Raw genomic sequence first — 26,738 nt, forward strand, 5'->3', positions numbered from 1 at the left:
CTCTTCCTTTAAGTTTACACCTATCAAATTCACTTGCCTTTTAAAAACATTTGCTTAAATATCACCTTCACAGTGAGGCTACTGTGTACCCATTTACAATGATGTCCAGTCCTCACCCACCCCCATCCTCACACCATCCTCTTCCTCTGCTCTTCCCATCCCCCACATACTCATTATTTTTCACATGTAATAGGTTTTACTTTTAAAATTATATGGAGGTGTATCATTTCCTCCTGATGTCCTCCTCTATAATGCAGGAATTATAAGAGCAGAATATTTTCTTTGGTCATAGGTCTCAATTTCTCAGAATGGTGTTTAGATCATAAAAGCTCAATAAATAGCCATAGAATAAAAGGATGGCCTGGCCAAGTGGTACACACCTGTAATCCCAGTGACTCGAGAGGCTGAGGCAGGAGAATTGTGAATTCAAAGCCAGCCTCAGCAAAAGTGAGGTACTAAGCAACTCAGGGAGACCCTGTCTCTAAACAAAAGACAAAATTCGGCGGCTGGGGATGTGTCTCAGTGGTTATGTGCCCCTGAGTTCAATCCCTAGTAACCCCCCCCAAAAAAAAGGATGGATAATTGAAAACATGATAAATTAGCTATTCTTAGCTTTGTTCTCAACTGAAGATATCTGCAGAGAGGATATACAGAAGTCTTGTATACAGAAAACTTTCTGTATACAAAAGGAATGGATTTGAGATAGTCTGCTGATATTTATTAAAAAATATATATATTAAAAATAAGTTATTTCCCCTTATCAAGAAAATTGGCATAACAATATATATTTCTTAGATTTATTTTGAAGGAGAAAAAGGAAATGAAATGAATCAAGCATTTATTATAGTCCCAGGAACATAGTGAGCACTCAATAAATGCTGACAATGACTGTGTGTTTTATACTTAGTAGCCACTTTCATTTTACTACTTCTGCTTATTTCAAAGAGAAGTAGTTGGTAATTGTGTTACTTTTGTAACAGACCCCAGCATTTCTGAGATAAAGGGGGCTAAAAAGAATGTCTGATCCCATTGTCCATAGTGTGCCTGAGTCTAATGGGTAAGCACATTGTTTGCACAAGAAAAAAAAAAAGCAATTGTTTCTGTGTAATATTTGTGTCTGATCAGCTCCAACAATTCCTACTCATTTTCAAATACTGGTTCATATCAGAATAATGTTTCTGCTGTATGTATTAAATGAATATAAGATTGGGTTTCTTCTCTCTGACAGCCCAAGCACAACCCTTCTAAAGGTAAACAACAAATACTCCTACAAAGCCCATGAATTCTCTTTCTTTCAAGTAGGTTGCCATACTACCAAGAACACAAATCGGCCTCACTAAGTGAAGAGACTTGCTTTTCGGAGTGGAATGGCACGGACAGAAATGAAGAAGAGTGTTCATTCAGACTGGATGGGCAAAACCTTCAACATGGAATATGGGCCAAATGAAGAAAACTCTGGTAGCATTTCCAACAGAAACAGCATGTCTTATAGGGTTTCTCTTTTCTTAATTCCTAAGTCACAGAGCAGTTGAAAAGAGTAAAAGACCTGGCAAGGATTTTTTTAAAAATCAGATAAACCAAGAAACCACTCAAGGTTTGGATCACGCTAAGTTGTGAAAACAAATTGTGAATGAAATTGAATTTGGCAGATATTTCTAGAAATTTACTTTCTTCATTTGGCAAAGTCACTTTGTTAAAAATGAATGGTTGCAAAGAACAGGAGATAAAAAAAAAACAGTTATTAACAAACCTGTTCATTCACAGAGTTGTCATATGTCACAGTAGGAGGGCATCTTTTGAATCATATTTTTTCACCAGTTTTAGGCAAGGAAACTGGTAGCAGTTTGCTGTGTCTTGTCTAATATCACATGGAAGCTGGGCCCAGCTCCATTTCCCCCAGAAATCTAATCCAGGATTTTCATATTCCACTCATGCTTCATTTCCTACTGTGTCATCTAAGAGGTGGTGACACTAACTTCATGATTTCCAGTTCTCTTCCATTTGGTTGAACACCTTAAGAGCTAGTCATGAAACATTAGTGTTAGAGCTTAAGAAGAGGAGGAAGTTATATTCAGAAGAAGGTCTGGCATAACTGGACTCGAATCTGGGTCTTTAGAAGAGTTGTAATGTAATGGCAGAAAACTAATCCATGCAAAGGAGAGAAATACATGTTGCTCAGATGACTGGTGAGCCAGACTGATTTTGCATGATTCATGCAAAATCCTTTAACCTCATGCCTGGTATATAGCTGGTGGGCTCAGTACATGCTATCTTCCTTTTTTCCGTAATAATTATCTGGAGATTCATATAGATTATTGGATATATCAATAGTTATTTAATTTTTACTGCAGAGTAGTATTCCATGGTATGGATTTACCACCATTTTTGTTTGTTTGGTTGTTTTTTTTTGTTTTGTTTTGTTTTTTGGTACTGAGGATTAAACTCAAGGGCACTCAACCACTGAGCTAACTCCTCCGCCCTGTTTGCATTTGTGTTTTAGAGACAGGGTCTCACTAAGTTGCTTAGCACCTTGCTTTTTGCTGAGGCTGGCTTCAAACTCATTGTCCTCTGCCTCAGCCTCCCAAGCCACTGGGATTACAGGTGTGTGCCACTGTATCCAGTTTACCACAGTTTGTTTGTTTGTTTTAAAACCATGACTATAGTTTGTTTAACCAGTTGATGATTTAAATGTAGAAACATATTTTTCTAGTTTGGGGCTATTACATATAAAACTTACATGAACACTTGTGCATAAGTTTTTTATGAACTTAATTTTTTTCAAGTTCAGGGGATAAATTCCCAGGAGTCTGATTGTTGCATCATAAAATATTTAGCTTTTAAAGAAAGTGTCTATCTGCTTCCTCGAGTGGCTGCACCTTTTCACATTCCAATCAACAATATCTGTGTGATTCAGTTTATCCATACTCTTGACAGTATTTGGTGTTATCATTTTTTTAATTTTAAATTTAGTCAATGTGATAGATGTCTCATTTTGGTTTTATTTGTATTCTCACAATTAATGTTGTTGAACATTTTCACTTATGTATTCTTTTTCATTTACGTAGAACACCAGGATATACCTTCACATTATGAAAAAGTCATGGAAAACAGACCCACTCCAATTCAACCCCCACCACTTCCACCCTGACCCCCCTACTCGCTCCCTTTCCTCCATTCCACCCATTTACACCTTTTTTTTTTTTTTAATTTAAAGTAGTGTCCTGAGTATGCATCTGATACTGGGACCCACTATGTTCATCTATGCATGCACATACAAAAAACTCGGTCAGATTTGTTCCACTATCAAACATTTTTTAATGTGTTTATTTAGTGTCTGGACATCTTCCTCATATCTCTTTATGTTCTTTAGCCCATTCTGTAATCAGATGACTTGTTTCAAATGGGGCTTTCAGAAATTTACACATCACATTATTATGTCACCTGGAACCCAGATCCATTTGATTTTAGTTACGATGGACACCAACCCAAAATGTCGCTCTATCTCCTTGAGAGTTCTTCTTATACTCACTGTCTAGAATACTCAACATGACATTTTGAAAGTTATGTAATGAATCAGACTCTATTCAGTGCCAAGAGAGCACTAGTACAATTCACAAAAAGGAAGGTATTCCCCAAAATGAAGCACCTGGGAAATTAAAGCTCCTTTTTTAATTTAGTATCTCAGGGAGAGTCTTACAAATGTAGTATGAATTTCAAAATGTCCCTGATGAAAAAAGGAACGTTCTTTGCTATTGTTTAAGTCTATTTCGAGGGTTGCTTACTTTTTCTTGTTTGAGAAAGATGGATAGGCTCTGTCAAATCTTCCAATTGGGTTTTCCTTTTATTTTAGATTTCATTAAGGGAAGACATGGAGTAGTAACACCACTGGCAAAATGTGCTTAATCACACAGGACTATTGCTTCATTTCTATGACTCTCTAGGAAAGACGCTGTTTGAAGGATTATATTAAAGTTCATTTTTGTAAATGCAAAGGTGAATACTGGACATCTAAAGGAGAGCATGAATCTTTATTAAAAGAAAAAATAGAACCCTAGGAGAAGGCTATGCTGGTTTTCCTTATCTTACAAGGAAGAAAAATAAATACTGAGTCTTTGTGACCTGTTTTGCTTATTCTACTCTTAGTGCACATGATTCAGGTATTATTTCATATCAAAGATTTTTAAAAGGTAGCAAATTTCCTTCCTTAAAATCTTCAGTGATTATAATTTGCCCACTAGGTAAAAACCATCCTCTCTATTGGAACATTCAAAAACTAGACCTTCAGCCCATCCTGCCTTTTAAATGTCTGCTCAAACTGCATTTCTCTGTGCTGCCTATGTCTGAACACACTGGGACATTTCTATCTACACCTGTGTACATTTGGCCTCTATCTTCTCAGTAGCATCCCCAGTACCCAAGTGTCTGTGAATACAGGGAAAAATCCTGCACATTCTTCTTTTATATTCCATTATCAACTAAGATAATAATTGAATACATAGATTTTCATATCCTACAAATACTTAGCTAAATCCTAAATTGAGTAGGATTAGAGTCAGGTCCAAAAAATTAAGAATACTCCTTTTTCATTGCCTAAATACCTGTTGTTATAATAGATCAAGGGATGTTTTTCCTACCCTGAGATTCTTATGCACAGGAAAGTCAGTTCAGATTATAAAAAGGGAATCTAAATTCTACCCCAAGTTTATGTCAATGAATATTTTCCTTGTAAAATATCAGAACTTTTGTCTTAATTTTCATCTAGAAATACATATTATCATGGGAAAACTAGAAAAGGGATACATTAATCCAAAAATAAAGTAACCTAACAATGAAAACTTCTCAAATAATTCACAGAATAATATAAAACACAAATCAACTATTTAGGTGGTATATAAGCTAATATATATCAAGAAACAATGAAAACAAAATAGGATTAAAATTCTATCTAAAACAATATTCTATAATTGGTATTTGACCATTAGCAAACTGACATTTCCCACCCCCAGTTCTGAATTCAAAATCACAGGTCACACTATGACTTTGTTTTGTGATTTGTAAAGTGGGAACTGTAATAGTACCTGCTCCCGAGAGAGTTTATGAATACTAGAGTTACTGCAGAGCGTGCAGCATACAGCAAGTACTACATAGTGTTTAGTATTATTTGTATTCATAGTCTTGAGAATCTCTTCAATGCTGCTAATTCAGTCAGTTACTGGCCCCAGAAACTGGGAGACTTCAAGGTCTCTTCTTCAAGGTAGATCCAGGACAGAATTATTTTCTAACTCCTACAGAATACAGTACAGCCTACCCTGGCAGATTCCTGCCTTGTGAAGTGGAGGATTGGAACATTTCTCTTTTGAGTATTCAGGAAATTTATTTTTTTCCTCTCCCATCTTCACCACAAATGGGGAAACCCATAATTCCATGAAAATTGATCCAACCACCACACTTAAAGAATATTATCAGTTCAATTTCCTCAAAAGTAAGGAGTCATCTTTCTTACCAAGTCTGTTTACCCACTAAGACAATGTCTAAATGTTACTTGTGGATGCAGATCCTGTGTCCTCTGAGAAATTATTTCAGAGAATGCCCTCCTTCCTGCATCATGCCACCTTCCAGGGTCTGCAATGAGCTTCTGCCCATTCGAAAATTCATCTTTCCGTGAGTGTCCTGGGCTTCTCAATTAATTATAAATTTTGTAAGAGCTTGGGCCATGAAGCATACTCTTTAGAGTTAACACTTAGCTAATAATCTCATAAGTGACCAGCTGTACACAATAGAAAATTGTATTATTAGACTTAACTAAGATAGCTAGGCAAAATAAAAAAACTCTTGGCTAATTTTGAATTTCAAGTAAATACCTTCTTAAAAATATATCTATTACAATAAGAGATATAGTTATTTTAAATTCAAATTTAATTTAGAATCTTATTAATTACTTGATAAATCTGGCAACCTTAGACTTAACACACAGAAATCATATTGTCTTCACAGGGTTGTTTTTTTATATATATATTTTTTTTTAGTTGTAGTTGGACACAATACCTTTATTTATTTGTTTTTTTACGTGAGCTGAGGATTGAACCTAGTGCCTCACACATGCTAGGCAAGCTCTGTACCACTGAGCCACAACCCCAGCCCTTCACAGGGTTGTTTTGAATTTAAAGTTCATGGTATAAATGAGCTACTCAGTCTTATGCCACCTTCTCCTTGAAGTCACCTGTAGCTAACTTGTCTAATAGATTAAGCCTTTCCATGACCTCGTGTCTCCTTTTCTTATTCATATTTTCCCTTCTCCCTCCTCTCATTCTATATACCTCACATCCTGTATATTTTCCTTTTTTATCTTGCATATTATTTGTCTACCCTAACTAGACTCCATCTCCATGCAGGCATATAAAACTTGACCTTATATACTTTTGTATATAAGGTCAAGTTTTATATAACTTGTTCACTGTTGTATCCCTACTGTCCACGAAGTGACTGGCACAGAAATGACTGTTCTTGAGTGAATGAAAGGACCAATCAATAAACAATAAACCCATGTTTATTTTGGAGCTGTAACTTTTCTTTGCTACACAGCTGAGAATATAATGTTCTTATCCAAAGTTTATATTGGTTCTGTGAGTCACCAAAGACTTGTGGGCAGAAAAAAAAAACACAATGGACTAATAGAAAAATTATGCATAGATAGATCTCGGAAATCTGGGGCATGGTCCAGAGTGGTTAATAAAGGATAAGGGTACAGAGTACCCAATGTAGAAGAACTGAAATTAGTATGGGCAAAAGTTGCAGCAGTTTTAGAAGTGGTCCATCAATTATATGGCTACTCTGTTCTCCATGGTAAAGTGTTCCCTTAGAGAAATAATTAAAATACAAAAAAAAAAAAAAAAACGTTTTTCATTAAAAAAAAAAAACTGAGGCTAAAATGGAATTAAAAGATTTAACCAGGTTCAAAACCTAAACAGGCTCTAGGTTCACCTTTCTTTCAACTGCAGCACGAATATGCTTAAACCCTATAAAGAGCTCCGAAACAAATTTTCCACTAGCCTTAGGCAGATTCACAAGCCTACATTTTATAGAGTCCTTATCCATAAAATGGGATAATGCCACAATCTGCCTTGTAGGGGCAATTAGAGAGATTTGTAGGTCAGGTTCGCCTGGTACTTGGGGGATGGAAGGCACAGTGCCACTTAGCCACGAGTCATCATTTTTACAAAACCGAACACCTGAAATCTTCAGTTTCTGGTCATTTATTTTATGCTTTTTTGACCAATGAGCAGTGAGAGCTACCCTTTCCTCCTGTTTCCTGGCAAAAGAAAATCTGGGGAACTCAGAATTATTTGTGCCGGATACTTACCTTTCCAAGTTCTTCAATGATCTGAATCACCGTGGCATATGTGTGATTATATCCATTTGTATACACAACAGGCCGTAATTTCCTTGGGTTCTTGATTTGATTTACAGTCTTCAGGCAGTTTTATGAATGTCTCTGTCACCTTTTCAGAATGGATAGCCTCCTTGGGACCATCCCTTGTTGCTGAGATTTCCTACTCTCAGCCCTCTGCTGTTTGCACATAGGCTTGACTACTTCAATGCTCAATATTTGATCAGAATGAAATTCCTGTTACATATAAGGCTACCACAAACAATGTTATCCATAACTTGAATGAAGAGGCAGAAAGAGAATGAGAGGCTGAGACTGTTTGGTCAGGAAAGGGGGATGCAAGATCACACCTGCATATCTATGAGTGATCCCATTAAGTGGGAGCTAGAGACTCTCAGTCCAGGTTCATCTGACAAATTATTTTCTCAATCTTTTTTTTTTTTTCTTTTCAACTTTTTTTTTTCCACAACACAAAATTTTGGCTCTTCTTTGGGGAGGAAAAAAGGGTTAGGTCTACCTTGAATCTGGTCATTCTTATCCAATATGCAAATAAATGTGAGAGAACTTCACATTTTGCACATATAATCTGTTGGATAAATCCATTTCTAGGAATTAATACAGTATAAACTCAATTGTAACGAAGTTATGTATTACCCCTGAATGAATATTGTGTGTATCAGATAAGCAAGTTTGGTACATATAACATTAGTAGCTAACATTGATATGCTATTGACTTCATGTCAGCCTATGCCCTTAGTGACCTTCAGTTGTTGAATTACTTAATCCTCAGAACAATATTCAACGTAATAACTTGTAATTGCTTACGTTTAACAGATGTGGAAACTGGCACAGAGCAATAACTTGTTTAAAGTTGTGCATCCAGTAAGACGTAGAGATGAGATTTGACCTCAGGCTCTCTGTCTTTGAACTCTCTTCTCTCATTTACAGTGCATGTGCCATAAGCAGATATTGGTGCATGTGCCATAAGCAGATATTGGTAGGTAATTTCCTCCTGCCACACCAAAGATCAGTCTGAAAGACATCAGTGTGCTTTTTTTTTTTTTGAAGGGAGATCTTAATTTCCAGTGGTTGTCACCCAGTGAAATCTTTTTAGATAGCATCTCACAGATTCAGTGATTCCTAAGATTTTAAGCAAAAGGAACTACACATGAAATTAAGTCTATATATTTGATTTGCATTTGCTCATTTGTTTCTTATAATACAGCAGTGAAAATAATTATGCTAACTCATCACTTCAGGTCAGACAGTCTGCTAAACATCTTTATAAAAGTGTTGAATAGAACTGTCATAAAAGACTTGGAAATAAGATACATAAAGCTTAATTAACTTGGCCCAAAGTCACATGGAATAAATGACAGAACTGGGACTCACAGCCCTGTCTTTCTGGCTCTAAGCCTGTGTGAATGACAATATATGATATTAGTTGAAAGTTATAAAGAACTACGTAGATGTGAATGTGGATGAGCATATATTTGTGTAATAGAAATTAAAACAGGGCAAAACGAGAAAGAAAGTAAGGCCAAGCTTTATATAACTGAAATGTGGGCAGTCTCTGGGTCTGTTTTACTAACCTACACCACAACTGCACACCAGCATTTTTCTGGATTCACCATTTTTTTTTTATAAGTGCTTCAGCATTGAAGCTGCCAGATAATGACAGCATAAGGACTGGTCACTTTGCCTTGTGGCTCCTTGCCCCATGCATTCCATGTATGAAAATCCTTAACTTTACATTTCTACGTTCTTTACATAGAAACTCTGTATTCCTGTCTTAATTTCCATAGGAACTTGTCAGGGATGAAAGTGAGCTAAATTGTGGCTATCACTTGGCTACTTTATACCATGAATTCTGCTTAGTTTATGATTACTTTGGAAGGGAAAAGAAATGGTGTGTCTTAAAATATAACCATGCCAATATCCCTTTTGAGAGTATTTTCTATACAAAGTAGGACACCTCCAAAAAAATTTTTTTTAGTGGATTTTGTATTTTTTCTGCTTTTTAAAGTTTTGGCCCATTCCTGGTCATGATAATTAATGATTGCTAGACATCTGCTTGAAATCATCTGTTCTTTTATATTTTGGTTTGCATTTAACTCTAAAACCCCTTTTGCCAGATGATGTGGCACATGTCTGTAATCCCAGTGGCTCCAGCAGCAGAGCAGGAGAATCATGAGTTTAGAGCCAGCCTCAGCAATTAGGTGAGGTGCTAAGCAACTCAGTGAGACCCTATCTCTAATAAAATACAAAATATGGCTAGGGATGTGGCTCAACGGTTGGGTGCCCCCGAGTTCAATCCTTCCCCTGACCCCCCCCAAAAAAAAACTTTTAAAAGGGGATTCACTTTCACTTTCTTTCTACTTAATATTTAAAAGGGCAACAGGTTAAGAATATTTTGATGCATTATATAATGATCTTTATTTTCCATCTATTTAAGTATCTGCTTTTTATTCAAATACCTATGCTTGGTTTTTTTTGTGTGTGTGTATTGTTTTTTCTGTAGGATGTAATGTGTAGCAGGATTATCCTAGAGAATCTTGGATTTAACATCTTCAGAAAGTTCATTATTGATAGTTCAGTTTTCATGAAAAGCATCATACTGATAATTATAAATGATAATGAAGTTTCATAAATGTAAAAGCATATTTGACAATGAAATCCTCAATTTCAATATTTGTATCTGAGCCTTCAGAGACTTCCCTTTGCAGGTCTGGAATACCAATGGCAAAGTTTTTACCTTACGTGCCTACTCTGATCTATTGGGAATATCTGATTGAAATATGGCTGTGTCTGAGTTCAGTAGAAGTTTCAAGATCAATTAGTGATGTCTGTCATGATTAGAGAGCTGGGAAATGGTGACACCTTGGCCAAATAGTTTCCTTATTCGAGTTTAAATTTTTCTATACAGTAAAGTTCTGCAAATCTAGTCCTAAGGATAACCCGGGTAATCTTACACTATTGAAACCTCTGTCACTGTTCAATAAAAGTTTTATTATTTGAGAGTTCTTACTAATGTCTAACCTGCATAGATTTGGTGTAATTCAGAGCCATTTCCTCTTGTTCAGCCCTATTCAGAGGTACCTTTTCCATACAATAACTCTTCTTGAATGTGAAGGCTGTTATTAAAGAATGGGCCTGGGGATTGTCCAGGGAGGAATGGAGCCTGCAAATTGGAACAACTGCAATTGGGATGTACATTGTATTGTATCTCCAGGCTGAGAGCTTCATCTGTTTTCAGGGAAAACATACATTCCCGTTTCATCACAGCAGGAAGGAGAGGAGCTTTTGGTACAGAATACAGGAGCACAATAGCACCACCTTGCACAATGCAGACTCATAATGGAAAACAAATTTGACCCATTTTACAACAAAAAACCCCACTCCCCCTGGTGCTTCTGTGGTCCAATTAGCTGTCTTTGAGCCCACAAAAATTAACTACACCATATTGTCCAATTATTCCTCACTCTCTTTCATCAAGTCCTGTTTGGAGTGCAGAAGGTGGACAAAAAGCATATTCCCACTTGGGCCCAGACTATCTAGATAGACAGGGAGATGAAAATGGAACATGGAAGGAGTTTGCAACAAGATAATCGTGGTTTTATTTTAGCCAGATGAAATGAAATATAATAGAAGGAATGGAAAAGATCTTGATTTCCATCAGTTGAGTCATCTTTAAATCATAAGCAAAGACCTGGAAGAAAAATGGCCTTTGAGTCTGTATGATAGATATTTTGGCTTAAAATGTAAGAGAACTTAATTTATTAACTGCCTGCCCCCTGTCAGGCTCTGTCACACATTTTTCTCTACTTGACTGTTGGAGCTGAAGGGGCCTGGTCAACCAAATGCCTTCTTTACTGAACCTGAGCTCAGAAGCAATGGAGAAACGGGCACATGAGATGGAAGGATGGAGAGGAAATCATCGTGAGCTTTGTGACGGATCAAGCTGTTGAAGAATGTCATTTAGATGCAGCCCGCTGTACTTGCAAAATTTCTTCATGTAAATGGAGTTCCTCGCAGCCTAAGAGCCCATTCTTTGGAGGAAAGCAAAATGGGAATGCAGAATTTCAATCGGAGGAAAAGTGAAAAGGGAAGGAAGCTGAACCTTCCTAACCCAGCTGCTTCTCACAAACCCAGCCATCAGAAGAGTGACGACCCTCTAGAGAGGAAAGATTAACAGAAGAAACCTTTGGTTTTATCGTAACGGAATTGTTTCCTCTCACCTGGAAAACAAGTCTAGAATATGAAAGAACTGTTACGAGGGGGAAAGTGTTCCTTGCTAACATTTTTCTATCACGATATCAAGAGTTAGAGGTGAAAATTGGTATTTCCCAGAGCCTCATTTCCATACATGGTAGAAATTTTCCACCTCAAGATCTGGGAGAGAAAATGGTTAGAATACTTCTGGTCCCTTGCTATCATGTCTTACTCCTCACCTCTTGCCCAAAGAAGGAGAGGTGATTTATCTGATTTGATGAATTTGAGAGGTAAGCAAGCTTGGTTTTATTTCCTGTGGCTCTTTTCTTTGCATGTGGCTGCCTTCAGGTAATTTGACAGTGAACATACCAGCGTAGGGTCTAAATTTTGGGGGTGGACAGGAACTGTGCTATAGGGCTAAGCACAGATTGGGGGGACTCAACAATTTGTGGAAAAGTCCTTTGTGACTAAATCTCTAAATGTATCTCCATTCAGCTTTATCAGTAACCAAGCTGGCACCCTGAGCATTTTAGTATCATTTAAACTACCCTAAATGCCAATTAATCAATCCTAACTCCAGAGGGAATCGGGGAGTGTTGGTTATTCCCCCAACTTAGACCTTGGTCTACACACTTGAAAAACCATCATTCGGGGATCAATTTCAAAGCTGTTGAACTGGCACAGATTGGTAGCTTTAGTCTTAGGCCTTAGGCACGGATGGCACAAGACCACCTGCCTTCAGAGGTAAGAGCTGATGATGATGTTTTAATTGTTTTTATAGATGCAGAGATAGTGGAAGTGCGAACACAGGCTTCCTAGGCCTCAATAAGAAGCATGAAATCTTTTCAGATTGAGTTGCTGCAGGAGACACTGATCATCCTGAGCAGACACAGATTTTATCTGTACAAATGAAGCTCAAAGTTAGAATGAAGGGAAGAGCAAGGCTCTCGCTATATACCCAAAGACATTTCAAACTGACAAAATTTTTAAAGTATAGGCCTCCTGGCTTATCCTGTTAGTATGGGGAGACTGAACAGTATTTGATTCAAGGCTTGTTTTCAGGCTGGATTCTGACATCACAAAGACAGCTGGTTTCCACTAAGCACCAGTGTGTTGCTGCCTTTGCCAGGTGTAGTAGGCCAAACTAGATCCCATATGCCAAGTGCTGTTCCTTTCTATGTTATTTTGAACAACATTTAGAGCCAATGGAAAGGACTAGAGAGAGTCTAAACTGATGGGGTTTGTCATGGCTCAAGGCTTAAACTCTCACCAAATAGTGTCAAATTGACTCCAAAGAAGTTAATTACATAGTCTTTGAATTTAATTTAAAATATCAGCGTCCTACCATTGATTCCATTCCATTGTTACCTTTATTTTTTATTCCAAAACCACTTTACTTGGATTAGTATAGCTTTATACTAAGCCTTTAAAGTCCTCCAAAGTTCTCTTTTGTTACTCGGCATTGTTTGGCTACTGCATATCCATATTTTCTTGTTGTTATTATTTTATACTGTCTGTGATTGTTTAAATGGTTTAAATTATAATAAGACATCTTGTATTTACCACCCCCTCCAAAAAATCAGAGTCCTAGATAGGCTATTCACACTTTTTTTTTTTTTTTTGCTTGAAAAAACAGTGTGCTGACTAATAAGCAGATAAATAAGATCAAAAAGACCTACAGTTAGAATAGTCTCCGAATTGATTTTACTCAGATAATTGAGGAGAAATTGTATTATTAAAAAAATTTTTTTCACTTTAAATACCAGAATCAGAACAATATGATGATGAAAGAAAAATGCAAAGACATTATATAACTCAGCTAAAAAAAAAAAGAGAAATATTTCATTAAAAGAGAAACTGCTAACTAGACTAGATGGATACATATACACAGAAAGTCAGCTATTGAAAACCAGGCTAGATGCATTAGAAGAGCCAAAGAGATGTGTTCAGGTTGAGCTGCTTGTAAGAGGAGGACTCAAAAAAGGGCAGGTATTTTAATAGTCATTAGAAAAGATTGATGAATATGACCACATAAACCAAACAGCAAAGGAGAGAAAATATGTCAGAGACAGAAACGGCAAACAGCTCCCCCAACAGTCCCAGATAACTGGATACTGCTGAGTCATTTATTATTAATAAACAGAGCCTATGTGAAGAGCAATTGGAACTATATTTGAAGAACAGTTTAAAAAAGGGAAAAGAAGAAAAAGAGAAATTGAGGGATTTGAGATCGAAAACACGTAATGGTCAGTATAAGAGATGTTAAGCTCTCTAATAGGAGCATCAGGTTGACATTATTACCCTAAGACAAGACAAAGGTTTTCTGTGTCCTGAGGGAGCCAACATATGAACTGCATGGAGTTAGAAGTACCTGGAAATGCACAAGGAAAACAGACACCGAAGAGGAGATAGGCCGCACACGAATGGACCATGCCGAAGCCTGGTTGTTGCTTTGAATTTCCAACCTGATTTTACTCTGCTCAGAGAGTTGAGATTGGGTGGAATTTGTGTAAGCACTGAATTCTTTTGACAGAGTCAAAATTACCAACGTTTCATCTTTAGGAAATGGAGTATGAAATAGAACACAATCAAGAGAAGACACTAAAAATTAAATGTGATTTTTCTTTAATGGAGACCAGAAAGCAACATGAAAGTAATTGTTATGGTTTCAAATATGTTGTTTAAATGTCATGTATTAGAGCCTTAATCCCCAATGCAACAGGTGGGCCTGGTAAGAGGTAATGGGGTTGATGTCATGATGTGGGAACCAGCTAGTCATCACAAGAGTGGGCTGTTATGAAAGTGAGTTTATCCCCATCCCTCTTTCTTGCTCTTTTACCTTCTTGCCCTCCGCCATGTGCTAGCACGACAGGAAAGCCCTCATCAAATACCAGCACCAAGCCTCTGAGCCAAGAGCCAAATAAACTTCTGTTATTTATCAATTACCCAGTCTCAGGTATTATGTTCTAGCTTCACAAAACAAATCCAAACAGTAAGAAAGGACAAAGATCCTCAAATCAAGCAATTGCTACCAGCCCTGCAGTGAGAAAGAAGGAAGGAGGCAGGATAAAATGTGAGAATCTCCCCTAAAGTTTCTAGAAAGTGATAGAAAATTTTCAAAGGGAAAGAGAATCCAAGAGATATTCATGTCCCAGCATTGGAAATAAAAATATAGAATGTATTTTAGCAGCCATTGAAGTATTATTAATTATTCAAGGCCAGCAAATTTTAAAGGTGGGAAAAGCCAGGTACCAGAAAAGAAAACATAGCAAAGGTACCCATGCTTATGATGCCACTGGGGATATAATCATCAGAATTATCAGCAGAGTCTGTTCAGGGGGATTCTTCTGTACAAGGTCATGTGAGAATGAAAGGGAATCTTCTCCTGTGAGGGAAGGTTTGTGAGGTCAGGCAATGCTGTAGCAGCAGAGAGTGGTAGTTCTCATCTAGTAGGAGACAAAATGACTGCCTTCAAGTCAGAGTAGAGACTGCCAGTAGAGAGTCCACCCTCTGTTCAGCACTACAGTGCCAGAAACTTAAGATTTACAGGGAAAAGGGAAAATGAAAATGTGTAAGCTGGCATCTCACCAGTATATCTGTAAATGTGCAAGAAGACAGTGGGCAGTGGACATGCAGAGACCAGTGCTTTGTATATCTGTTTCCTTAGACAGCACATGTAGAAATGCAATTAATAATGGGAATAGAAATTTCTGCAATTTAAGTTTCAACTCACATGGCAGGAACAAGTGCCACAGAATGACTGGCATCTAGAAGAAAAAAAAGATAAAAACCAGGTTTACTTGTGCTTCATTTACCCAACTTGCCTCCAGTAGAAACAGATCTCTGCTTGCTCTTTGATAAAAAGTGGGCTTGGATTATGTAAACATCTCAGTTGTGATGATGTCATGCTCCTTGGAGAGCTCTACCAAATCATGAGTATTTGCTTATGTTTCTAAATATGGTACATTTAGGCTGGTGCTGAGATGAACTTGTGTTTACTATTACTATTTTATACTCTGAAAAAAAGTACCCTGGTAGGATGCACACAAAAAGAGAACATCATTTTTGTAGGATTGTTGCCAAACATGTGTAATCTGAATATGATGAGGAGGAAACATGAGACAAAACCAAATTGAGGGAGATTTGCAAAATCACTGGCCTATAATCTTTAAAATTTCCAAGATCAAAAAAGAAATTACCAAAATGAAGGAGATTAGAGAAATACACAGATTTCAAACCTATAGGAAAAGGAATATTAGTGTAGTGATAGGTGTAGTCTGGGTAAGGCACTTAGGTTAGAGACAGAACCTCATTGTGACAATATCAATTTTCCAGTTGTAAACATTATACTGGTTTTATATAGGAGAATGTCCTTTCTGTAGAAGTAAGGAGACATGATGTTTCTAACTTACACTTTTTAAAGAATGGTAAAATAGCAACATCATGGGAATCCGAGGAGAGAGTGCATATATAGTATCGTGAGACATTGTGGTTTAAGTGTGAGGTGTCCCCCAAAAGTGTAAGACAATGAAAGAGTGTTCAGAGGTGAAAAGATTAGATTATGTGGATTATAACCTAACCAGTGAATTAATCCACTGATATGGATTAACTGGGTGGTAACTATAGATAGGAAGTAGGTTCCTGGGGGCATGCCTTTGGGGTTTATATTTTGTTCAAGATAAACAGATTCACAGATATCCCCCCCCCCAGTCTCTCCCTCTCCCTCTCTGTCTCTCCCTCTCCCTCTCTCTCTCCTTTCTGGCTGCTCTAAGCTGCTTTCCTCTGCCAGAACCCTCTTCCATGATATTCCATACAGAGGTATGGAGCAGGCCAGTCATGGACTGAACCTCTGAAACTCTGAGCCACAATAAACACTTCCTTCTCTAAATTGTTCATGTCTTGGTATGTTGGTCACGGTGATGTAAAGGTAAATAAAACACCAGATTTTGCAAATAGAAATATAAGACACTGTTAAATTTGAATTTTTGATAAGTAACATTTTAATTTTAGACATGTCTCAAATATCGCACTGTAACATTTTAATTTTAGGCATGTCTCAAATATCGCACTGTATATATTGGTGTTAAAAATTAATCTAAAATTTAAGTTTATTGGGACATCCTTTATTTTGTTTGAAAAATCTAGACAGTATTTATACTAAAACAATTTTTCATTGTCTATATGAAATTCAATTTAATGGAATTTTCAGGCAGCATTATATACAAACTTCTGGCATTCCTCTCTGCCACCTTTGAAACCTTCTTATAGCTCTTCAATTCTTTCAAAATAGAAAGTTAAACACCACATAGTACCTAAGAGACTTGGAGTCTAATTCTCTCACTTTTAGAGGTATTAAGGGACTTGTATCCTTGCAGTTAAAAAAAAAAAAAAAAAAAAAAAGCGCCCAGGTGTCTTCTTTGGAAGGAACATTCTTCTATCCAGAAAATCATATAAGAATCCTGAGACAGGGCAAAATAGAAATTGGGCAAGGCTATAAAACATGGGGGATTTAATTTACTTGGATCTTACCTTATGATTTCCTAAAATCTGTGGAAATTTGATAAGGGTAGAGAGATTATATTCAATTTGAGGGAATTTATTTTGCACACATGGTATTTCTTGAGTTTATTTATATTGTCACTTAAACTCATTATCTACAGATAATGAGTTTAAGTGACAATAAGTGTATTGTACAAACTGAATATTTTGAGAAGATAAGTGGACACAAGTGTTATTTTCCGTCAGAGGCAGAGCAAGGTCTGTGGGTAAGTCATGTGCTGTTCTGAAGTATTTCTAAACTTTCTGATGGTAGAGGGAGTGCAAACTCCTGCCCATTGAGGATACCAGGAGAATTGCCTGAGGATCAGAGTTTGGTATTAGGGATTGCCTAAAGTTGTTCTACATTACCTAGCCGGCAAATCTGTCCCATGCAGGGGAGAAATATTAACAAGTCAATTAAAGCTTTTTATTTAAACTGTCCTATGCAGCCTGCTTTATCAACAAAGCAAAATATTCACCTTTACCTTCCAAATTCGACATTCTATTTTTTCAATCCTGAATGTTGTATGAGGAAGAAAATAGTACTTTCTTATCCCTTGGCTTCCCCAATTTTTAACAGTGTCTGTATATAAAGTGAGAGAAAATGTGGTTAAATGTCTTTCCCCAGGTTACCTTTATAGTAAGTCGTATTATTATTAATTATTATTATTATTATTATTATTATTATTATTATTATTATTATTTACAGTGCTGGGATCATACCCACTCCTTGCAAATACTAAGCAAGTGCTATATCACTGAGCTATATCCCAGCCTTCTAGAAAATCTTAAGCCCCAGATTTAACTTCTTCTGTCCAACTTCATTGTCAATTTTTCAGTCTTGTGATCACCAATAGGAATAGACTCATACATAATATTATGTAATATTATAACATTCACACACAGCATCATAATAATCACATCCTTCAATGATATTCATGTTTTTCCCTATATTTCATGGCTTATACATGTACAGTTTTTAATTATGGATCCAATAACTTAATAAAATCCAAGTGCTTAATACTTCATGAACCACTCTTGTTTTACTTGGGTGGTACAGTGGAAGTTACTCCTATTTTAAGTAAATATAATTTATTTCAATTTTCCAGACATAATAAAAACTCCATTTTACCTGTTTGGCTCCCAATTAATTTATTTCATCTATGTCAGGTTACTTTAGGTGTTTCTCTAAAGTCATGCAACACAGTCTGTTACCAAACCTCTGAGCTTTATGTGATCAACAGGAGAATGTCATTCAGCACAAACTGTCTTGCAGACAAAAGAAAATCCACCAGAATCAACATTTATTGGGAAAGAAAATGGAATACTTGTTATTCTGAACTACTGAGGTTTGGGGTAATTTGTTCTGTGGTATAATTGAATAGCTGACTCTTATATTACTCTTGATCTAGTTTGAAAAGCCATTACCAAACCAACTAACTGGGAGGAAAATGCCCTGTGTAGGGCCTCTGCATGAACATATTCCTCTCTGTTCTAATGTTTCTAACTGCTGGATGTTGAAAAATAAGGGACTAAACAGAGATACAGTGTGGGGTATAGTGAGGGGCTGGTTCTCTGCTGCAGATCTCCACTGTCTCTTGTGGCGAAATTAATGACGTTGAATGTTTCCTTGAATGGCACGCTACTACAAGTCTCCATCACAATTTTTGGCAAGCACGTGTAACTCTACCAACACTTTCTCTCTAACTCACGATAGCATATTGACATAGATACAAAAGCAAGAGTGATGTGTTTACAGAGACATTATTGAATATCCTTTAGAATTTATAAAAACAGTGGATCATAAATACTAGCATTTTATTACTGACCTGCCAAACTGCCAGTTATGACTGGAACCATCTCACTATGGCAAACTGTTTTCCACTCCAAACCCCAGTCTTGCGTTAATTCCCCTGCTCTTCCTTTCTTATTTCCTATAAATCTGTTTTCTTCTACTACAGAAATTGAGATTGTCTTAAACATAAATTGCATACTACTGTGTGTTTTTTTTTTGGCATACAATAAATGCTCAATTATTTAAAATCTGTTCATCTTTCCCTCTCCTCATGTCCTTCCCTTTAGTAGTCTTCAAAAAATAAAACAATATTTAACTTCTGCCCATCTATATTTAATATAAAACACACTATTTTGACCCTTGAAAAACTTTTCTTATCTCATAATTCATTGGAGTTTTAAAAAATTTTTTTTTGGTTGTTGATGGACCTTTATTTTAGTTATTTATTAATATTCAGTGCTGAGAATCGAACTCAGTGTCTCACACATGCAAGGAGCGAGCTCTACCACTGAGACACAACCTCAGCCCAAATTCATGGGATTTTTTTTTTTTTTTAAAGAATGTCAAACTTCTGCTCAATGCTCTGTCAAACATCCCCTTCCCTGTTGCACAGAATGTCTCTTCATGTTATCTCGCTCCCATACCATGATTTGTAGGTACTTTCAGTTATTCAAACAGACTCATTTCAACTATCCTGGTTGACTTAGTCCTGCCCATCTTAAGATCATCTCCATAGGTTCTGTAACTTCTCCTATTCCTCCAGGTATAGATTCCACCTCTGGTTCCAGTTCAGGCTTAGCAATCAAGAACAGTTATGTAATTTCTTTTTTCTACCCTCCATGGCTTCACTCCCCTCTCTGTTGTATACTATTCTGATGTGAAAATAAGGGAGAGAGAGAGAGAGTGAAAATGGAATTACCTGATGGCAGGTCAGCAGTCTCCTTTTCTGCCAGGAGGAACTGATTTTCACTTTTCTGTAGCTTCTATTTGCTCGATGAGGTCTATGGATACCACAGTAACATGACTGGCTATTTTATTTTGGCTTTGTTTTAAAAAGTGCTCATTACTGGCTCTTTTTTTCAAGATGTTGAGGTTGGGTGAACTCCTTTTTACAACTCTGGTGGTTGCTTCTTATTGGGTCCCTTGGTATGAAACATTTGACTGGGACTCAGCTTCCTCCTTCCTACTTTTCCTAGTTTGTATCTTAGTTGGTGAGTCCTCAAACCTCTTGTTTTTGCAGTATCCTAGTAAAAAAAAAAAAAATGCTCCTTTGGGGAGTGGCGTGGGCAATGTAGTGCAAACACCAGCTGGCTGAAGATTTAGGTAACTTGTCATGCCAAATGGAAAAGGAGGCTGCTGCTATCAAACTCTCTTTCTTAGTCCACTGTGTTAGGTGGCTTTTCATCACCATGACAAAATATCTGAGATAAACAACTTATGAGGAGGAAAGTTTTATTTTGTCTCGTAGTTTCAGAGATTTCAATCATGGTGAATTGGTGCCATTGCTTCTGGGTATGTGGAGCACATGACAGAGACAACTGCTTAGTTTATGGCATTTGGGAGCGGAGAGAGACAGGAAGGGGCTAAGGTCTCAATAGTCCCCCAGGAACATGTACCCAGGGAGCTAACTTTCTCCCTATAGGCCCTGTCTCCTAAAGACGCTACCAGTAGTGCCACAGGCTGGTGGCCAAGCCATTGGGGGACCTTCCAGATGCAAGCCACAGCATTGGTTCTTCTCGTGTTCTTATCTCTGCTGTAGTCTTGTGTGTAAGGTCCACAGACTCTCGTCTTGATGGACATTGTTTGAGTGAATGGTTTTCCTCTTCTAAGATTTACCCAGGTCTCCTCATTTATCTCTTAAGGCCCTCCTTTTATCATCTTAGAGAGGGGGGGCCAGTTGAATTTCCTGCTTGGGTTGGACTCCCCCTTTCAAGGCTATTTGTTTTTTCTAACTTCTGTCCCTCTTTTTCTAATTAGTCTTACAAAAGGACAAGAAACCAACCTTGTGTATTTAGCACTTGCAGCACATGTGAGACTCACAGGAACAAACAATCCTCTCCAAACACTGTTGTAGATTATTTAGTAATTAGTTTCTCAGTAAAGCAATGCCTCTCCCCTACGGCAGAGCCACCCCCACAGAAAGTGTATTCTGTTCTCACCCTACTAGCCTTGAGCTTGGCTTTGTGATTTCATTTGGCCATTGAATGTGAACAGATGTAATTTAGCAGAGCTTTAAATGAACATGAATGATTTGTTCTACAACTCTTGCTATATTCAGGGGGAGACCAGGAAGACAGGTAGATGCAGTTTTTTCCACAATGGAAGATAGAGAGCAGACTTGAACCCAAGCCCAGGTAATGCACTGCTGATTTACTGTCAAAAGAGTGAGAAATGACTGTTTTCCATGATTTTGCAATGATCTGCTGGCATAGCAGAACAGATCAATATAAAATTCAATATATATACTATTCTGTAATCCCTAAGTACCTCAGACCAAATCTGTTAGATAATCAGGACTGGCTCGTTGGATCTGTGACTTGTGAAGTCTTACATGTCACAGTACTTGGTTTAATGCTTTTTTGTCACTACCTTGAAATTCTTAATATATTTTTTTTAAATAAGCAGCCTCCTATTTCCCTTTTTCACTAGATCTCATTAAACTGTCAAACTGGTTCTATGCCCTATGTACCTATTTCAGTAGAATTTGATAGAGAGCATACAGCAGTCCCAAGCTAGAAATACAGTAACACTGACATATGCTTTATTACATAATAATACACATGTCTGTGCACACCCTGTGCACATATAACATTGACTTTGTTTGCTAGTGGAATGATTCTCAACTGCGTGACAAAGCTGTCAAATCTTGGCAACGTTGCTTAAATTCTCTTAGCCAAAATTGATTTATTTGTTAAATGATTTTATGGCAATATACATGTTGTGGGGATGTTAAATGATTGATTTATCAAAGATAAAGAATCTACCACTTTGTATGATATTAGGTAATCAGTATCTCCCCAACATCTATTTTTATACAAAGTTGCAAGTGAAACAAAGCTGTTTGAAAACCACTGTAGCCTAGATAGAACTCTCAACAAATTTAAGGCAAAGTTGGCAAGGAGTTGGGAGGAAGACAGAATGCTGTAGCTTCTGCTTTTCAAATGCTGTGACTCGCCTCCCCAACTTTCTATTCTTTAATGATTCTCTAGGTTTCACTGAGGGAGCAACTTAATCATCAGGACTTTGAGTGTTTTTGTTTTTTTCCATAGTTTTGCATGTCTATTTTTGCCAGGAGCAAGGCTTCAATTACCACACTGCATGGATGTATGGATGTATAAGGGTAGTCTAGAAAAATGGTCTAAGAATCAGTCCAACATCCAGGTCTTGACCAAGATGTTCAAACAGAGTAACTCTTGGTAAAGTAGAGAAAAAAAAATAGAAGTATGACATTTTACCTTTTGGACATACTCACACTTGCATTACAATCAGTAAAATGTACTAACATACAAACAAAATAGATTTTCTACAGAATTATTTCTACAACTTTTCAAGAAGTTCAGAAGAAAATCAACATAAGGCTACAGAATTGAAATTTCTTCTACTGACTGTTCAAGTAAAGCTGTTCTTTTGGCAAGGGGAAGAAAGCAAGCAATAAATTCAGGCCTGGAGCATCCATGTTTACCAGTGATTGAGAAAAGCATATAAACAAAAGTGCCTTTGCTTGCCCCAGTTTTTAGCTGGGCCACTTACTTTATTTTAGAACTGTTTAAATTATGGCAAATAAGAGAGACATTTCATGTCTTTTTTGCAAATGCCCTTCAAGATTACTGGGAAGTTGGGGGCTTATGAAAACCTTATTTAGAGCTCTGCCCATTTGCATTTATCTCCCCCAAAATATGTGCATCAATTGAGGAGAGTGACTGAAATTCAAGACTATAGGATTGATCATGGGAATAAGAGGGACTGAAAAGGGGGTGGGGGGAGGGAAGGATGTGGGATAGGATTCTTTAGAGACACAGTTTCACTCTTGGAGGAATTTTGTTTCTGTGTGTAGATTAATTCCATCTACACATGTATTTAGTGACAGGTACTGTACTAAGCATGATGGCAGCAAGAAAAAAAGTACTGAGCTCCTAATTATAACAATCAGTGAACTACTCTCAACATGATACCTTACATTTTACAACGCCTATGCATGTACATTTGACCATGGTCCTCTGTGAACCTCTCTTAACTACCCAAGAGATAAGAAAATCCAGGCTAGGTGTGCAACAAATAAACAGCTATTACTAGGAGTGAAAATTAAATTTATGCTCTAAGGTCACAAGAATCAAAGGAAAAGGCAGAAGCTACACAGAAACAGAAGGGGAAGACTTAGAATGCACTGAACTCTCCTAAAGCAGGAGAGTGTCCAAAGAGAGGGTGCATACTCCGACATCAAGGGGTGATAGTCTAGGTTCCAGCTCTATAGGACTCTAGTTTTATGTGTGTCTTTTCCACCACCCCAGTGTTTTCAAATGTGCATGTGATTCACAATGCCTTAACAAGCTGAATAAAAATAGAGACACCTAGGCTGAACATAAACCTACTGAAGAATCTACAGCAGTGAAATCTTACACAGCTTTCATCAAACCTCAGGCATACTTGATAGTAAGTGAAGTTTGGAACAACTGCATTATACCAGGGCTCTATGTGTGTGTGTGTGTGCGCGCGCGCGCGCGCGTATTTGACCCGTGTTTACGGAGCACTTTGAAATAATGGATTACAAATGTTTTTCTGGCTTTAAAGAGCAGTAAGAAGTAAATTATTACTCAATAATAGTAGAATAATAATTTCTGGTGGCAGTACTTATCTTTACTACACATCATAAAACATAATCTTTTCCTTTGAATTTTGTCAACTTAATAGATTAATGGTACTCTCCCCTAGTGGACACACAATTTGAGAAACATGGTTTTGGAGATACAGCCTCAGGTGCAATAAGGAGAAGGCTGGGGATCCGCAGACACCCCCACACACACACCAATTTAAAGCAGAATTCTCTTCTCTTTCTCTTCTTTTTCCCTAATCTTCTATACAAAGAAACTATTTCTTAGATTAATTTTTTTGTGAATGTAGGCAATAGTGAGCTATTATAGGATTGGCCCTAAAGGAGATAAGAGAGATGAATTAAACACTATCTGCCCTCAAGTTGCTTATCATATAATTGATGAGCTGTGACTAATCCATGTGAAGCAAATACTAGGTAATTAAGTGTGAGGGAGATATGTTGGAATACCAGAGTATGCAGCCTGGGAGTTAAAAACAACATTCTAGGTTAAATAGTTATTGAACTTGCACTCTGTGCCAGGCTGTTTTAGGTATCAGGGAATATAATGACAGAAAACCAAATTCCTGCCCTCAAGGATCTAATAGTCTCTAGAGGGAAAGAAGAAAATCAAAGAGGCTTTTATATTCAGATCTGATTAATGCTATAAAGGAAATACCTAGAACCACAAAGGAGGGACCTTAAGTCATTCAAAGGGTGAGGAGGAAGGGATTTAGGACCTTGAAGGTGTAAACTCTAGTTAATGGGAAAGGAAGACTTAGGTAGAAAGAGCTGGTAAGAGTTTCCCTGGTAAGCAGACTGAGGAGCAAGAGGTCTGGCTTGTGGGAAAACTGCTTACTGTTCAGGAAGACTGCAGGGCAGGAGATGGAGGAAGAAATTACCAGGATATATAAGGCATAAGGCCTTAAGTATCAGGTTAAACAGTTTTGACTAACATTGAATCATTTAAGTGTTTCCAAGAGCCCAAGGGCCAAACTTAGGTATGTTGTTGAGGGAAAGTACTTGGACTGATGGGTGGAAACTAGAGAAGGGCTTGTGGGGTTCAGGGAGCCAAGATAGAACTGTAATGAGGTAGTCAAGCAAGAAGAAATTAAGAGTGTACCAGATCATGTGCTGCGTGAACAAAGCCCATGAATGACAAAAGGAAACCAGAATTAAAGAATTTAAGAAGTGACCATTGACAGTAGATGTTAGGTCTAATTACAATTTTGCTACTAAGTCGAACTATTATGTTGGGAAATCTTTAACCAGGTTTCCTAAATTCAAAGTGAAAATATTAAAAATATATATAATCTTGGCTTTCTTCTTCCAAGTTTAAAAAAAAAAATCATATAGTTTCTAATAAGTCCCTTTCCCTCGTTAATAAGGTGGATGAGTAGTAATGGCTAAGGACTGAGAATTATTTGATCCTAAAACATATTGAATCATACTTTACATTTTTATTAAGATGGAAACAAGACCTGAAAAATACCAGACTTAAACTTTGTTAAATGTGTTAAGTTTCATTAAGTAAACTTAAAGTGCCATTTTGCATACAATTACAGATAGGAATAAGAAAATACTTCTCCAGGGGATCAGACTGGGGCTCAGCGGTAGCACACTTGACTGACATGTGTGAGGCACTGGGTTTGATTCTCAGCACCACATATAAATAAATAAAATAAAGGTCTATCAACAACTAAAAAAAAAAAAAATTTTTTTTTAAAAAAGAAGAAAATAAAATACTTTTCCCTACTCCCTAGCTCTTTTCTCATAGATTTTTGAGTTTTGATTTTTTTGTAAGCCATCACTGGAAGCTGATTATACCTCCAGATGTGCAGCAATGAAGTCTGATTTTCTTTACTCTGATAGTTTCCTCTAAAAACATGTGTTGTAGTTATTGCATAATTTGTAGCTCAATATAGATATTAACATTGCATGTCTCTGGTTAGCTGAATAATGTGCTTATTTTAGGTAGCTCATTCCTTTGATGGTAAAGATTATGTGCTGAGAGATATTGAGTGCCAATTCTATGGAGATATTGCTTATGCTAATTCTTGTGCCTAGACATTTAATTTGGTGCATTTACAGTTCAGCAAAATGACTTGGTTTTTCTTTTGTGGTGCAAGGGAAAATAGATTTCTATAGATTTTTGACTATTATTAAGGGCTATAGGAGCCAGAAGCTAATAATAATAATAATCGTTACCATTTATCCACTGCTTGCTGTGTGCCATGAGTTATTCTAGTTTTTCTGTGTAATTTCCTCATGTACATTTTCTCATATAGTACTTCCACTCACTCAGGGAGGGTAAGGTGCATTACAGTTTCCATTTTAGAGATGAGAAAACCCAAGCACATGAGCTCACTTTTCAATCCAGTTTACCCTATTTTATAATTTTGGAGGACTTGACTCTCCTTAGTGCTGCTTTGTTCATTTCTTTCTCCCCTTCTTCCTTTCTCTTCATTTCTCTCCCTCTCTTATCTCCTCACCTTTCTTTGCATCCTATCTTCTTGTTCTCCACCTACCTCTTCATCATTCAGATAAAACAAAAGTAATATGCAGTTGCATAGAATAGTTATGATGAAAGAATTAAAAATTAATTTAAAATAAAAGAAATTCAGTGACTCATTTAAATGCTTTTGACTTTCAGTTTCTGCAGTATTAGGGCACAGAGTTATCTCTCCCTCCCCCTCCTTTCCCCCTCTCTCTCTCTTCTATTTCTCTTCCTAGTTGTCTCTCTTACTACTGCTTTCTTTTCATTGCTGGCTGATTTAAAAAATATCATCATTGCCTTAGCCATCACCCAACAGGTGATCATATAATCCCTGTCACAAAGCATAAGATCAACTAACTGATGCTGAGAGTGTGATACATACACTGAAAATGAGAAGGTATATTTAAGAGACATAGCAAAATCACATTTTTGTCCAATTTGGCAGTCTTACGAACAGCTTTGACTTTTTTCCAACCTGTTATAGCCAGGTCAGAATTAATCT

The sequence above is a fragment of the Ictidomys tridecemlineatus genome, chromosome 4 (genome assembly GCF_052094955.1).
Source record: "Ictidomys tridecemlineatus isolate mIctTri1 chromosome 4, mIctTri1.hap1, whole genome shotgun sequence".
NCBI classification, from domain to species: Eukaryota; Metazoa; Chordata; class Mammalia; order Rodentia; family Sciuridae; genus Ictidomys; species Ictidomys tridecemlineatus.